At 33.7% G+C, this 15,617-nt stretch overlaps 1 protein-coding gene across 3 annotated transcripts in view; it reads right to left on the minus strand.

Annotated features, from left to right (window-relative positions):
• Positions 1–15,617, minus strand: part of LOC105317307 (kelch domain-containing protein 9) — a 31,536-nt gene that overhangs the window by 5,270 nt on the left and 10,649 nt on the right. The window contains exon 2 of one of the 3 annotated variants that reach the window (XM_034470819.2): positions 349–456. The exons of the other annotated variants lie outside the window; for them this stretch is intronic. The gene's annotated coding sequence lies outside the window, so the exon portion shown is untranslated. The remainder of the gene's footprint in view (positions 1–348; positions 457–15,617) is intronic. 3 annotated transcript variants of the gene reach the window in all.

A 15,617-nucleotide genomic window follows, 5' to 3' on the forward strand; every position in this document is an offset into this window, starting at 1 on the left:
ACACTGCGATAAGAAGCAGAATGTATATGCCATGTGCTATTTAAAAGTCAAAAACAATATTCAGAGCATGTCATTTTTTGACAAACTGAAGTATTCACAAGGTGCTAGACCTGGGAAAAACCCCCGGATAGTCATACATTAGTCTAGTTTTCGCATTCGTGAACCCAGACTGCACACCTGGAATTCATGACCAACGTTCAGTTTTCCTTACGTTGTCTTAGATTCTGCGCTTTTGTTTCCTATTGTATCGTGTTATCTACAGTATGCAAGGGAATAGGGTATTTTATATATCTATTTCCCTTTACTTTATCTGAGTTTATTTGATTGGTATTACAAAATAATCATTACAAGGCAATGTCACTGTGTGTGGGTTTAGAGCCGGGCACCCTTCACCATGTCCTATAGTATGAGTTCCTATTGTGTTGTGAAGTACCACGTAATTTCACCATGTTCACCCTGAATAAAATTACAATACAAATAAAGAATAATATTTTTTGTTGTTTTTGGTCTATAGGAAATCAGTCAGGTCTATAGATTTTGAAAATGTTGTAGACCGATTGTCTATAGTACAAAAAAGTTAATTTTGCACACTGTTAAAAGTATTTCTCATTTTATACCATTCAGCAGTGTCAATATCTAACCGGCATGTATGGATACTGCAATATTAAAGGGAAAAAAAATACTTGAAAAAAAAAAAAATTCCGACCGACTGACCCTACTTTTTTTCAGCATGAAAGCGGAAACAAACCATTTTTTTTGTTAGGCCTTACATACAGTTATATATATATATATATATATATATATATATATATATATATATATATATAAACTTTCATGAAAGGTTTTTCTTTTTAACATTTATACATCATTCACCCAAACACATGCATATGAAAATATGTAGATAACTATAATTTTACGTTAATCTTGCTTTAGCAATAGACAATTGTATTACATCATCTGTAATGCACAAAAAATAATTATCCTATTTCTTTAAAACATTATCAGGTTCGGTTGCTTATCAAAACTTTCCATGTCACCATTTTATCATAAATATGTTTCTCATATCATATTCCAAACTGTTCTCTGAACCAAATCAAAACATTTTCCCAAATATTTTCAACATAATAACATTCCCAGAAAAAAAGACACAGTGTTTCTGGATATATCTTACAAAAACTACGTAAATTTGTATTGGTAATGCCAATTTTACATAAGAATGTATTGGTTGCTAAGGTTCGTGATCTATGTAAAATTCTATAGTTGAACCACCTTAATTGTATATCATTTGTTATTTTTAAAAACAAAATATTTTGTTTTTTCCACCAAGAGTTGTTAACATTTAAATCTAAAATATTTTCCCATTTGATATTTCACTTTTTGTATTTCTGACTAATAAAAACATCATAGAAATCTCTACCACTTTGTTTGCTTTTTGTAATTAATTGCAAGAATTTTGGGAAAAAAGGTTGACTTCTTTGAATATTATCATAGTCATAATTCAAATGTAATTTTCTAATACAATCAATTACTCCAAAAAATAATGTAAAAGGTGTTTTTAAATCAAATTTTGTACAAAATTCATGATATCCTAGCAAAGTTCCGTCCTTATCGTAACAAGAGATGTTTGTGAAACACTTATGCCCCCCTCCCGTGGAAACATCCACAAAGAAAATGAACGTAAACTGCAAATATTTGGAATTTTTCTAAGTCCAAACGCCATTACTCTGTCGAAAATTGCTCGATCGAACCCAATATCAAACCTATATATTATCAAGATAAACCTGTATACCAAATTTAATTTCAATATGTTCATCCTCTGCGAAAAAAATGAGCGGAAACTGCAAATAACTCGAATTTTTTAAAGTCCAAACGCCATTACTCTGTCGAAAATTACTCGATCGAACCCAATATCAAACTTGACCTAGATATTATCAAGATAAACCTGTATACCAAATTTAATTTCAATATGTTCATCCTCTGCGAAAAAAAATGAGCGGAAACTGCAAATAACTCAAATTTTTTAAAGTCCAAACGCCATTACTCTGTCGATAATTGCTCGATCGTACCCAATATCGAATTTCACCTAGATATTATCAAGATAAACCTGTTTACCAAATTTCATTTCAATTTGTTTATCCTATGCGAAGAAAATGAGCAGAAACTGCAAATAACTCGAATTTTTCTAAGTCCAAGGGCCATAACTCTGTCGAAAATTGCTCGATCGTACCCAATATCAAACTTCACCTAGATATTATCATGATAAACCTGTATACCAAATTTCATTTCAATATGTTCATCCTCAGCAAAGAAAACAAGATATCTGTGAGCCAATGCTCACTATTGATACCCCCCCCCCCCCCCCCCTCTGATGTGAATATGCAAAATAAGCAAAGTCGACATTTAACAGAATTTTTAGCTGGCATCCGATTGGTACAGAAATATATCCCACAATATGGCATGCCTAAACAAATAGTGTGTTAAAATTTCAAGCATCTGCGATAAATAGTTGCTGAGAAATCTTTGACGAAAAATTTGTTTGAAAATTTTGGTTAAAAAATAAGCAAAGTCGTCATTTAACAGGAAGTTGATGTCCGATTGGTACAAAAATTTATCCCACGATATGGCATGCCTTAACAAACACTGTATAAAAGTTTCAAGCATCTGCGATAAATAGTTGCTGAGATAAATGCGACAGAAATTTTTGTTACGGACGGACAGACAGACAGACACACAAGGGTAAAACAGTATACCCACTCTCCTTCGGAGCGGGGGTATAATGAACGGAAACTGTTGGTGGACAGACCGACCAACAGACAGCAGCAAAGCAATACGCCCTTCCTTCTTCGAAGGGGGGGCATAAAAATCAAAAACAAACTGAATACCCTTTTTAGCCATTAATATGATCTATAACAAACACTTTTGTTGTTTATACAGATATCTTGATTATACCATACTGGACTCAAAACAGATGTCTGATTATCAATGCATAGCCTCAAGTCTGATAGAGCTGAAAAAACATCAATCCAAAAAGCATTCTTGACATCTTTCTTAAGTCTTCTATAAAAATCTCTACAATTATAATACAGCTAGATAACTTATATCTGGAATTAAATCCTTTATCAAATGCTTCCAGGCTGAACTACAGGAATTATCAAAATATCTGCGAATCCATGTGATTTTTAAACTTTTACAAAAAGAGTCAAGACATGTCATTCTCATGCCACTGTATTCATAACTTTGGCATGTAATGTTTTTAGCTACCCTTCCTGTTTTGTTATTCCATATATAATAAAACAATAAGTCTTCAATTTCTTTGAGTTTTTCTTTGGATGGGCTTGGTAGCGTTATCAATAAATGACTGAATTTGGGTATAAGCAAAGTCTTTACTACTGTTATGTGGCCTGTAGTAGATAAAGTGGTTCATTTTTTATTGATTATTCATTTCCTCAAAAGTTTTCTTATAAAGCCATTAAGTACAGGAAAAAGTTACTTAAGTGAATTATTGTAAATCCAGCACAAAAAAAGTCAATTAATGATTTGCTATATTCTGGCCTTCTAATTTGTTTCAATGATCACTGTCGAGTATCCGCGCCGGTAGTGACATGTTTGGATAACGTGAAAATAGCGTATCCATTTCAAAAACAATGAGTGTTGTGTCCTTTTTTCTATTGACGAGGTAAATATTAATCAAAATACCGTAATAATCATTCATATTTTTCAAAAGGTTTTGCAGTTGAAAAAAGTGTGCGTTATTTTTGTTCATCGTAAATAATAACGACTCTTTATAGGAATATCAATCGTTAAAGCTGACATGAATTCATAAACACGCATTATTTCCCTTTTATCTCCGACTACCGCCATTTTAGTTGTCGATTTCTATTGTTCTGCTCATCGCTACACACCCCCTATATAAGGCCGAGAGCACTATTCATGCTTCACCGCATTCAGGTATTTCATTCACGTTACCTTGGACGAAAAGACGTGTATAAACATGTTGGGAACAAAAATAATATGACAACCACTTCACTGGCAAGGCATATCCAATGAATGACGAAACAAAACAGACTGAAATCCAGCCACAGATACTACTAAAATCCTCGATAAGTGTAGACCATTTTCCTGTGTATATTATAACATCGCACATGCGCAAACTACACACTGTGGCAGATCGAGCAATGTCAATGATTGCATGGATTTTAGAAACGGAGCGTTTTGGTAGGAACGGATAGAAACGATGTTACGTTGTTACTTTCTTGGATTGACTATCGTTTAGCTATTGTGTTGGATGTACTGCCGCCGGGGTTTTAAAAACAAGAGGCCCATGGGCCACAAATTGCTCACCTGAACAATAGTCCTTGTATTATTTTATTTCGAAAGGGTTTATTATGAAGTGAACTCTGAATACATATTATAAAACTCATATATTTCAAGATTTTCCATATATCAAACAATACATAAAAAGAAGAAACAATTTTATCTTTGGCATGTTTTTATTCATAGTTATTTTACACATAAAATGAGACTGAATTTTAAGCTCTAAAATACACATTTGCAGTGAAAAAAAATCCAATTTCACTGAAAAAATATTCGTTAAATAATTAAAAGATGATATTGGCATCTGTTTTGTATTTCAATCATTAAAAGCTTCTTTATCGATTCATCAAATAAAAATATTGCAGGTGTGATGAGGACATTAGGCATGTTAGATTTTGTATTCTCATCGATCATCTGTCTTATAGACTAAACTCAAAAAACATTGATAGTCTATATATAGTTGATAAAGTTTATCAATGATTCCTACTTTTTTTCCATAACCATTTTTTATCTTTTGTTCCTTTATCTTTCCTAACTGTGTGTTTTGAATCAAAACTAAGATCCACACCTTTTTGAAGTTGTTTGAATTTATGATCTTTGATCCTGATCACTTGGATCCCGATATGTGAGTAATTGATGTCGGGATTGAAATTCCAAAAAAAACCAAAAAACTAGTCGATAAACATACACATGTATTTCCAGATAATTTAACTATGATAAACTTATCATGGAAATTTCTTTTTTCTTTTTTTTTAATACTTCTTTTAATGAAAAGTGATTTAATGAATTTAGAATCTGCACTATCTTAGAATTATTGCACAGTAATCTCACAAACTGTAGCATTGTAATTCTTAAAAAGAAGAGTCTAAAACATTTTTACCATTATATAAGTCTATGTTAAACTTTGAACATATTTTGGAGCCATACATAGTATTAGTCCGGGGATCACGGTTTTCACAATTTAGAATCTACACTATCTTAGGGTACTTGTATAGTAATCTCACTAATTTTAGCACTGTAGTCCTTGAGAATACATTTTTAAAAACATTCCTCCCCCCCCCCCCCCTATTTTTCTATGTTAAATTTGTCTTTTTTAATCAACTTTGAACCTCTCTTGGGACCCCAGTATTGACCCAGGGTTAGCGATTTTTACAATTTAGAATCTTCACTATATATACAAGCTTTGGTGTAAATATTGGCATATCTGGTGCAGTGGTTCTTAAGAAAAAGATTTTTTAAGACACCCACCCAATTTTCGTAGTTTCCCAATTATCTCCCTTTTAAAAAGGGCCGTGTCCTTCATTTTAACAATTAAGAATCCCCTTCCCATAAGGATGCTTTATACCAAGTTTGGTTAAATTTGGCTCAGTGGTTCTAGAGAAGAAGTCAAAAATGTGAAAAGTTTACAGACGGATGGACGGACGACAGACAACAGGTCATCAGAAAAGCTCACTTGAACCTTCGGTTCAGGTGAGCTAATGATGCCAACGTTATGCACTCTGTATGAACGACACACGTGTTCGATGTGCATGCAAAGTAGGCAGCACTATCTGTGCAAAATATTAGGGATACCTTGGAAATTCTTTCAAAGAATAAATATATTTTGTATTTTATTGATTGTTGTTTCCTTAAATATTTATTACATTATCCTACATTGTGTAAATCATGCATTTAAAGTCTGTGCAACCTGAATGCCTCGATCCGAAGGCAACCAACAGCAACTTTCTCAACCGGTATATATACCCCAGTGAAGGTAGAGGAGCGATCGAAACTAATATGGCGACCAAATGCTTTTATGAATTCATGTCAGCTTTAACGTGTCATTTAAACGCAAAAACCAAGATCTATTTCGAGATAACGTAGATAATATAACACCTACTAAAAATCTGAAGCAGCCAAAATTGATTTAAAACACTACACTAACAAAATGAAATCATTTCAATATCTTTTTAATACATTAATATGTATAAAAATAGCAATAACTTCATGCACCTGCCAAAGAAGTAGTACGGTTTGGATAATTAAATTAGTCCAGTTTGGATGCTAAAATATAAATTGTGCAAATGGCATGGTTTGAATAATTTAAAAATAAAGCATTTTATATATTTTAGACATAAATGGAGCAGTTTGCATTTTATCGGTTTGCAATCGAAGATACATCTTTTTAAAAGATAGTTGACCATTCAATTACACAGCATGCAAAAGATCAAAAGAACTTAATGCACAGACGGTGAATTTTTCTTTCCTGTCCGACAGTTTCATAAACGTCATGAAAACAAAATACTTCCACATGTTCGAAGGGGACTAAAACTGGATGACTAAGTTCATTTCTGTAGACAAGCATGTTTTTTTTTTTCTTCTGATAAAATGGTATATTTAGTATATATAATTGATAATTTTGGTCGGGGCGTGGTCAAATCCAATAAAGCCCGAAGTGAAATTATCACCTCACAGTATCCAAAGAATGATTCCATATTACTTATATTAATTAAATTCACAGCAATTGTACGATTTAATATTTGAATACAAATAAGCAAACCCCACTTGCACCTCAATTACACGTCATTTGAATTTATTGGACTGAATATAGTATACAAAATTGATACGTTTGTGTTATCACTTGAAAAAAAAAGAAAATGTATTATAGTGATATCAATTTTTTTTTACTAACATCTCAAAAGAATACTTTCTTTAATTTCAAATTATAAAGAAAATATGTGTTAAAACTTGAGGAACACAATAAAACTATATAAAAAGTAAAAAAAGTTTTTCATTTTTAACCTAAAAAAGCAATACATCGTATAAACACCTTAACAGACAACTATCTACTACTTTTATGGCAATCGACTTTATGATATGTTTTCTTAGTTATTCTGAAATCTATACAACTATATTAAAATAATAGATTCGAATTTTTTAGCTTTAATACCGAGAAATCGGAAGAGTACTGTCTTTTGTTTTATATATTTTAAACATCATTGGTACTTGAAGATTACCAATTTGTTTTTATTTTTTCTCAAACAAGCTTCGCTAATTAATAATCAACGAAAATTCCTTTAAAAAATCTGGAAATCATCTTAATTTTTTGGATTTTACAATCTTGCGCATGCGCATTACATTCACGCTAATCTTTTATTTCCACAATATCACATTTGCATGGATAAACTCAGAAACGATAATACAAATACACGTAAATCATTGAAAATTTGTCATATATTCTATTTATCAAAGGAAATACGGGAGATAACTCTAACTCAGTGCATCTAATAAGAAAAATCCCAAGACTTCGAATGTCAGCATAGTGTGCAAATTCGAAGTGAGTAAAACGTTGGTGAAAAAAGTGTTTACACTGTAATTCTTCATTAATATGAATTAAAGATTTGATGAAAGGTATCTACAATCTCAAATTGGTTTGTTATGAATAATTTAACTGTTATTTTCAATATAGCTTCATTAATTTAATCCAAAATCGTTTCAGAGCAATCCTGAATTTTTTTGCTACATTACAGGTATATGGGAGGCATTTTAACTGTTGTGAAGGCTTGTCCAGAGACACAGTTATTCTAACTAAGCAGAGTGTAGTGGAATTAACAGCATTATTGTAGGCTTAAAGCTTGGTTATGTTTATGTCAACAATATATAAATAGTGCCTGTTTGGGAGGGTAACTGTTGAAATTGAAACCCCGTGACAACCATTGTCAACCGACGAGAATTTCAACAGTTACCCTCCCAAACAGGCACTATTTATTTTATTGTTAGACTTTCATGTTAAATACTGAAATCTGATTGGTTAAGACGCATTTCATAATCCGTTCTATTACCCTCAGCGTTAGCGATGCACTTAGCAACGGATAACATTACAAATTGTTACATGCACAAAAATTATGCGCGTACGGTTCGCTGTAGAATTCACGTTATTCCTATATAAAAGCAGTAAAATTTTCTTAAAAATTAAGACATTCAGTATAAGAAAATAAATAGTGCCTGTTTGGGAGGGTAACAATTGAAATTGACACCCCTTGAAAACCATTGTCAACCTCCGCTTCGCGTCGGTTGACAATGGTTCTCTCGGGTGTCAATTTCAACTGTTACCCTCCCAAACAGGCACTATATATATATTATACTGAATGTCTAAATTTTAAAGAGAATTTTACTGCTTTTATATAGAAATGAAGTGAATTCTACGGCGAACCGTAGGCGCATAATTTACGCGCATGTAACAATTCATTTTGTTATACTTTCATGTTAAATACTGAAATCTGATTGGTTAAGACGCAGTTAATAATATTTACTATTACCCTAAGCGTTAGCAACGCACTTGGCAACGGGTAACATTAAAAAATGTTACATGCGCGAAAATTATGCGCGTACGGTTCGCTGTAGAATTCACGTTATTCCTATATAAAAGCAGTAAAATTTTCTTAAAAATTTTAAAAAAGACATTCAGTATAACAAAATAAATAGTGCCTGTTTGGGAGGATAACAGTTGAAATTGACACCCCTCGAAAACCATTGTCAACCTCCGCTTCGCGTCGGTTGACAATGGTTTTCTCGGGGTGTCAATTTCAACTGTTACCCTCCCAAACAGGCACTATTTATATAGTGTTACCCGTTGCAAAGTGGGATGCTAACGCTGAGGGTAATAGAACAGATAACCAACTGCGTCTAAACCAATCAGATTACATTATTTAACATGAAAGTATAATAATACGGTATGTCGATGATCTATTTCGTAAATGTCCGATATCATATGCAATGTCAACCCGTGCACGCACGGGTCAAAGTCTAGTAATATTTATTATCGTGTATGTTTGTTTAAAAACAATGTTACTTCATATGTCTACCACATGACGATCTCCATAATATTGAAAGCATGATTTGCACTGAGGGCATGTATATCGCACAGTAGCGATGCTATATCCCCTTCGCGAGGGGATAACTAAAAGAACTGTTTGCACTCACATTGTAGTACTGTAAGGCCGTTTGCAGGTACCCCATTATATTTTTTTTAATGTTTCATGGGAGATAACTCTACTTCCCAGAATTATGAAATCTAGAGCATTCTGAATAATATGTGTGCCTGCTAATAAATAAACGTGCCTAGTCTGACACTCTCCTCTGTTCTTTTTAGGGATTACAACATATAAACCACATCCATACCGTATCAGATGCGTATCCAAGCCGTTCCTATTTTGAAAAACAAGGTCATCCAAACCTGTTCCGTTGTTCAAAATTAATCGACATAAACTGCTTATTTAAATAATTTTAACATAAACTTCGTAGAACTTTGAAGATTTAATATGCTTTTAAATAGATTTGACGATCTTTTTAATGTAAAAGTAAACAATGTAAGCCTTAAATAACACAAAAACTTATCAAGAAACAAACGGAGCTGCCATTTTCACTTTATCCAAACGCGTCACTACTGGCGACAGTGATGATGCTTAAGACCAAGTCTATTAAAATTGTTTCATTGGTTTGAAATGTCTTATACTGGAATTGACAATAGGCATGCATTTTTACACAGACGTACATGTATGCTTGGACCCTAGCTCTTATCTACCTACTGTACTTTCACTTTTTATGATATACATGTAATTGTTATCGTTGCCCTTTTTTTAGCTGCAGAATTGTAGCTTCATTTTTTATTGGGTTGAGGAACCTTGAAGCTACAGTTTTGCATACATAAACAAGAGGCCAATAGGCCTTAACGGTCACCTGAGTAGCATATAACCCATTCACAAACTTGTCGAGGAGTCTCATATATGCATTTAATTAGGTTTCATTCCGGAGTAGAAAAATTATGAATTTGTAACAACGACCACCTCCCTGCCTGAAATCTTTCAAAAAGAACTATGAAACCTATAATTTTGACAAAAAACTGTAAGATCTGGTTTACAAAGACATGAATTCAGTTTTCTTTTCAGGGGTGTGGGAGTAAGTCAGTTTTTCATACAGATGTGTGAGAATAGAGAAGATTTTTAAACATTATATGCATTAACACTATATTGCCATATTGCCCTCCCCCCCCCTACCCATGTCCTGAACCCCTGACCCTGGGGCCATGAATTTCACAATTTAGGTAGAGGAGTTAGTGGACATCATAACCATGTATTCAGTTTTTTGCCCAGATGTGTGGGAGTAAAGAAGAAGATTTTCTAAGATTTAATACATTTTTACTATATGGCCATATTGACCCCACCATAGAGCATGAACCCCTGACCCAGGGGCCATGAATTTCACAATTTTGGTAGAGGGCTTCATGGACATCATAATCATGCATTTAGTTTTTAACAAATATGTATGGGAGTAGAGAAGAAGATTTTCTAAGATTAAATACATTTTTATTATATGGCCATATTGACCGCACCATAGAGCATGAACCCCTGACCCAGGGGCCATGAATCATGAATTTCACAATTTTGGTAGAGGGCTTCATGGACATCATAACCATGCAACCAGTTTTTTCCTCATATGTGTGGGAGTAGAGAAGAAGATTTTAAAAAATTTGGCTTTTTTTTCATATTTCGCCCCATCTGTGGCACCCCCGGGGTGGTAGAGCCATGAATTTCACAATTTAGATTCCTCTTACCATAGAGATGCCTCCCACCAAAATTGATAACAATTAGCCTCTAAGTTTTAAAGAAGAAGTTAAAAATGTAAAATTGTTAACGCATGACGGACGTCGAAGGACAAAAACAGATAGCAATAGGTCACCTGAGTTTCCTCAGGTGACCTAACAAGAGGCCCATGGGCCACATCGCTCACCTGAGGAACAAGAGGTATGATAAAATCATCTCAATGGAGTCATAATACAAACTATCTGGACAATGTACAATAATTCATGTAAATCCTGTATAAATAAAATCCATTTTCCCCTGGATATTCTTATGTTTATAATCATTAGTCCCTTTTCTAACAGGATGATTTTATAGTCATATCATATGTTGAGTATTGCAGATCTAAAAAAGATCCCTAACAATAGTTTATATATGGGATATAAACGTACATCAAACTCTGAACCTTCTCGTGAGGCCAAAGAATTGTCCTGGGGCCAAAGTCTTAACAATTATAAAGAATCATCTGGCTGATTAGTTTCTGAGAAGATTTTTAAAGATTTACCCTATATATTCCTTTGTTAAACTTTGACCCCCCCCCCCCATTGTGGCCCCACCCTACCCCTGGGGATCATTATTTTCACAACTTTGAATCTACACTACCTGAGGATGCTTTCGCACAAGTTTCAGCTTTCCTGGCCGATTAGTTTCTGAGAAAAAGATTTTTAAAGAATAACTCTGTTTATTCCTATGTAAAACATCGACCTCCCATTATGGCCCAAACCTACCCCAAGGGGTCATGATTTTCACAAATTTGAATCTACACTACCTGAGTATGCTTCCACAAAAGTTTTAGCTTTCCTGGCTAATTAGTTTCTGAGAAGAAGATTTTTAAAAAAATTTTTGTATATAATCATATGTTAAACTTCGATCCCCCATTGTGGCCCCAACCTACCCCCAGTGGTCATGATTTTCACAACTTTAAATCTACACTACCTGAGGATGCTTCCACACAAGTTCCAGCTTTGCCGGCGAATTAGTTTCTGAGAAGAAGATTTTTAAAGATTTACTCTATATATTCTTATGTTAAATTTCGATCCCACATTGTGGCCCCACCCTACCCCCTGGGGTCATGATTTTCACAACTTTAAAATTTACACTACCTGAGGATGCATCCACACAAGTGTCAGCTTTCCTGTCTGATTAGTTTTTGAGAAGAAGATTTTTAAAGATTTACTGTATATATTCCTATGTAAAACGTCGATCCCCTATTGTGGCCCCACCCTATCCTCGGGGGTCATGATTTTCACAAATTTGAATCTTCACTACCTAAGGATGCATCCACACAAGTGTCAGCTTTCCTGGTCGATTAGTTTCTGAGAAGAAGATTTTTAAAGATTTACTTTTTATATTCATATGTAAAAAAATTGAACCCTCCATTGTGGCCCCACCCTACCCCCAGGGGTCATGATTTTCACATCTTTGAATCTACACTATCTGAAGATGCTTCCACACAAGTTTCAGCTTTCCTGGCCGATTAGTTTCTGAGAAGAAGATTTCTTAAGAGTTACTCTATATATTCATGTTAAACTTCGACCCCCCATTGTTGCCCCATCCTCAGGTGAGCTAAAAAGGTTAAGTTTACAATTCAATAAGTGGGTTTCTGGAAGAACAGATTTTGAAAACTTTCGTAATAAATATTGACAATTTTTTATACTTTTTTAATCTTTAGCTTTTAAGATCTGTGTACAAACATAGAATTATGAGCAAATCTCTGTATCTTGCTTATAATTCGAAGCTTAACACTCAAATATGGTTAGTAAATAGAAATTGTAAACAACATGCACTACATGTATAACAAATAATGAACACAATTTATTTTTTCGAAATGAATCATACATATATATATACATGGATATACCTATATGTTTCCGTAAGCGATATCAAACTCTATTTAAACTGAATAAACTAGAGAAAATGCCGAGCATCTCAACAAAACCTATTGCATTAATCTACCATTACGCAAAAGCTAATGCCGAATTACCGATAGAATGAATTGTATTTCAGTACCCCTACATCAGATTTTGCTTAATTTGCGCAGGTAAACAGTTAACATAACTGTTTGATTTACCGAAGTCTCTGATTGATTTGATACGAAAAATCACGAAATACAGACGATAGTTTCCAGGTTACAAAGCATAAATAATGAAAACGAAACGAAAATCAGAACAAGCTAACACCAACGTCATGTGTGAAAACTGTCAACGCATTGAAATATTTAGCCTCAATTTACTTCACAAAATCGGCACCAATATATTTTTCATGTTTCAAAACTTCCCATCATATGCAAACTGTTGCACAACAAGCAAATTCATCATAGTCAGATCGACCCTTTTTCGTATAATGTCATGGCTGCTTTAAACAAAGAACCTCGTTTTAGAAGTATGGAATACGAGTCTTGGTAAAATGGGTATGCAAACCTGGGCCGTGGCAAAATAAATGCCGGGGCAGATCTGCAATCGTCAATTCCAAATACGCATTATTTTGCAGCAATATCTACAGCGAATACAAATATACTAGTCCATCAAATATCCCGAAATTTTAATGAGATTGGCAGATTAATAACTGCCAATCTTTTGTTTTGCCCAGGCCAAGTCTTGCCTACCCATTTTACCGGATGCCGAGCCCGATTGAAACACGCCTTTCCTTTATTATTATTTTCGTAATAACTTCGATTTGAAACAAAATTACCCCTTAATTTTTGCAATTTATATTTTCCTTCCCATAAGGATAATTTATGCTAAACTACGTTGAATTTGCCTCGGTAGTTCTTGAGAAGAAGATTTTTAAAAATGCACCCCCCTTTTTCTACACTTTCAAGGTTATCTCCGCTTTGAATACAGATCGGACTTTAATTTTTGCGATTTATATTTGCCCTCCCATAAGGATGCTTTGTGCCAAATTTGGTTGAAATTGGATAAGCAGTTTTAGAGAATAAGTTCAAAATGTAAAAAGTTTACAGACGGACGACGGACAAAATGTGATCAGAATAGCTCACTTGGTATTTGTACATTTTAATATATATTTGTTCAACATGTACCTCATGTAACAGTCATCTGGTTTTAAATAGCAAGAGGCCCAGGGGCCACATCGCTCACCTGAGCAACAACTGCCTTCATTCTGATCAAATTAGCAGTATAGTATCAAAATATCTTGACAACTAAGTACAGTAGATCTTGCTAAAAAAAAAAGTGAAAATCTGCCAATTTTTATCCACCTCTTTTTTTTGGGTAAATATCAAGCCCCTTTTGTTGTTGAAACTGTAAGAAGATTTTTCTCTATTCCTATATAACCCCCCCCCCCCCCCCATTTCGTGGCTTCACTTTTCTCTAGGGAATCATGGTTTCATCAAACTTAAATCTGCATAACCTGTGCTTTCACACTAAGTACTGAGTTTTGGACCAAAAACTTTCCCAGAAGATTTTCACAATATAATCCTATGTAAAAATTCAAACCGCCGTCACGGCCCCGCCCTACCACTAGGGACTGTGATTTAAAAAACTTGAATTTACACTACCCGAGGATGCCTCTACACAAGTTTAAGCTTTTCTGGCCAAATAGTCTTTAAAAAGAAGATTTTTAAAGATTTTCTCTATATATTCCTATGTAAAAATTCATCCCCCATTGTGGCCTCACCCTACCCCTGGACTATTATTTAAACAAACTTCAATCTATACGATCTAGGGATGCTTCCACTCAAATTTGGTCTTTCCTGGCCTAATACCCCTGCAAGATGAAATTCATGATTTTAAGAACTTTAATGAACCGTTCATGAAGTTTCATGATGTATTCATGACTTGTTCATAACTGGTTCATAAATTTAAGGTGGTTCATGAATTTTATTCATGAATTTATTCTTAAGATGTAATTCATGAACAAATTATGAATATACAAGAATACAGGAAATACCTGGTATTCAATAGTTCTAGGTATTGAACATTCATGAATTTTCATGAAGTTCTAATTTACGAAATGTATAATTAATTTCAAATACTTTTATAAATAACATAGTTTACTCTAGTATTCAGAACATTATCTTTTTAAAAAAAAATTATACATCTTAAAATATTAATATTAAAACACAGTCTTCATGAACATTCATGAATATTCATGCAAACACCTATATAAATGTGGCATCTTTAATTTTGAAAAAGAAAGATGTGATATATTATAGTTTCATTATTCATTCAATTCTAAGAAACATGTAAATCCATTGACAACAACGAAGGTCTGAGACATCATGATCAAATGGTCATTACTAGATCCTTAATTTGACACTTAATTTCTTAATTGTTCAATTTATATTTTTAAAAAAATGACATAATTTATCAGTGAATAATCAGTCTTTGCAGATGATACATTGTGGCTGTTTTATGTTGTTAAAAATCTTGTAAACTAAACTGAAAAAGTAAAATAACTAGATTCGATCTCGTTGCGAGCAACGAGTGGGTCTTCCGTCCGATTTTTGAATAGATAAGATTAAACTTATCAATTCAAAGATAAAATCGTAGATCTAAGCGAAAAAAAAAAAAAAATTTTGCGGCACTCGAGGCTTGAACCCGGGTCGCCTGGGCCATGTCCACGACTATATCGACTGAGCTACTCGGACTCCGCTTCAGAACTTTGACGCTTAATTTCTCGAGAATGCCTTGATCGATTTTAAAACTAATTACATATTCTTAATCA

This window comes from Magallana gigas, chromosome 5 (genome assembly GCF_963853765.1).
Source record: "Magallana gigas chromosome 5, xbMagGiga1.1, whole genome shotgun sequence".
NCBI classification, from domain to species: domain Eukaryota; kingdom Metazoa; phylum Mollusca; class Bivalvia; order Ostreida; family Ostreidae; genus Magallana; species Magallana gigas.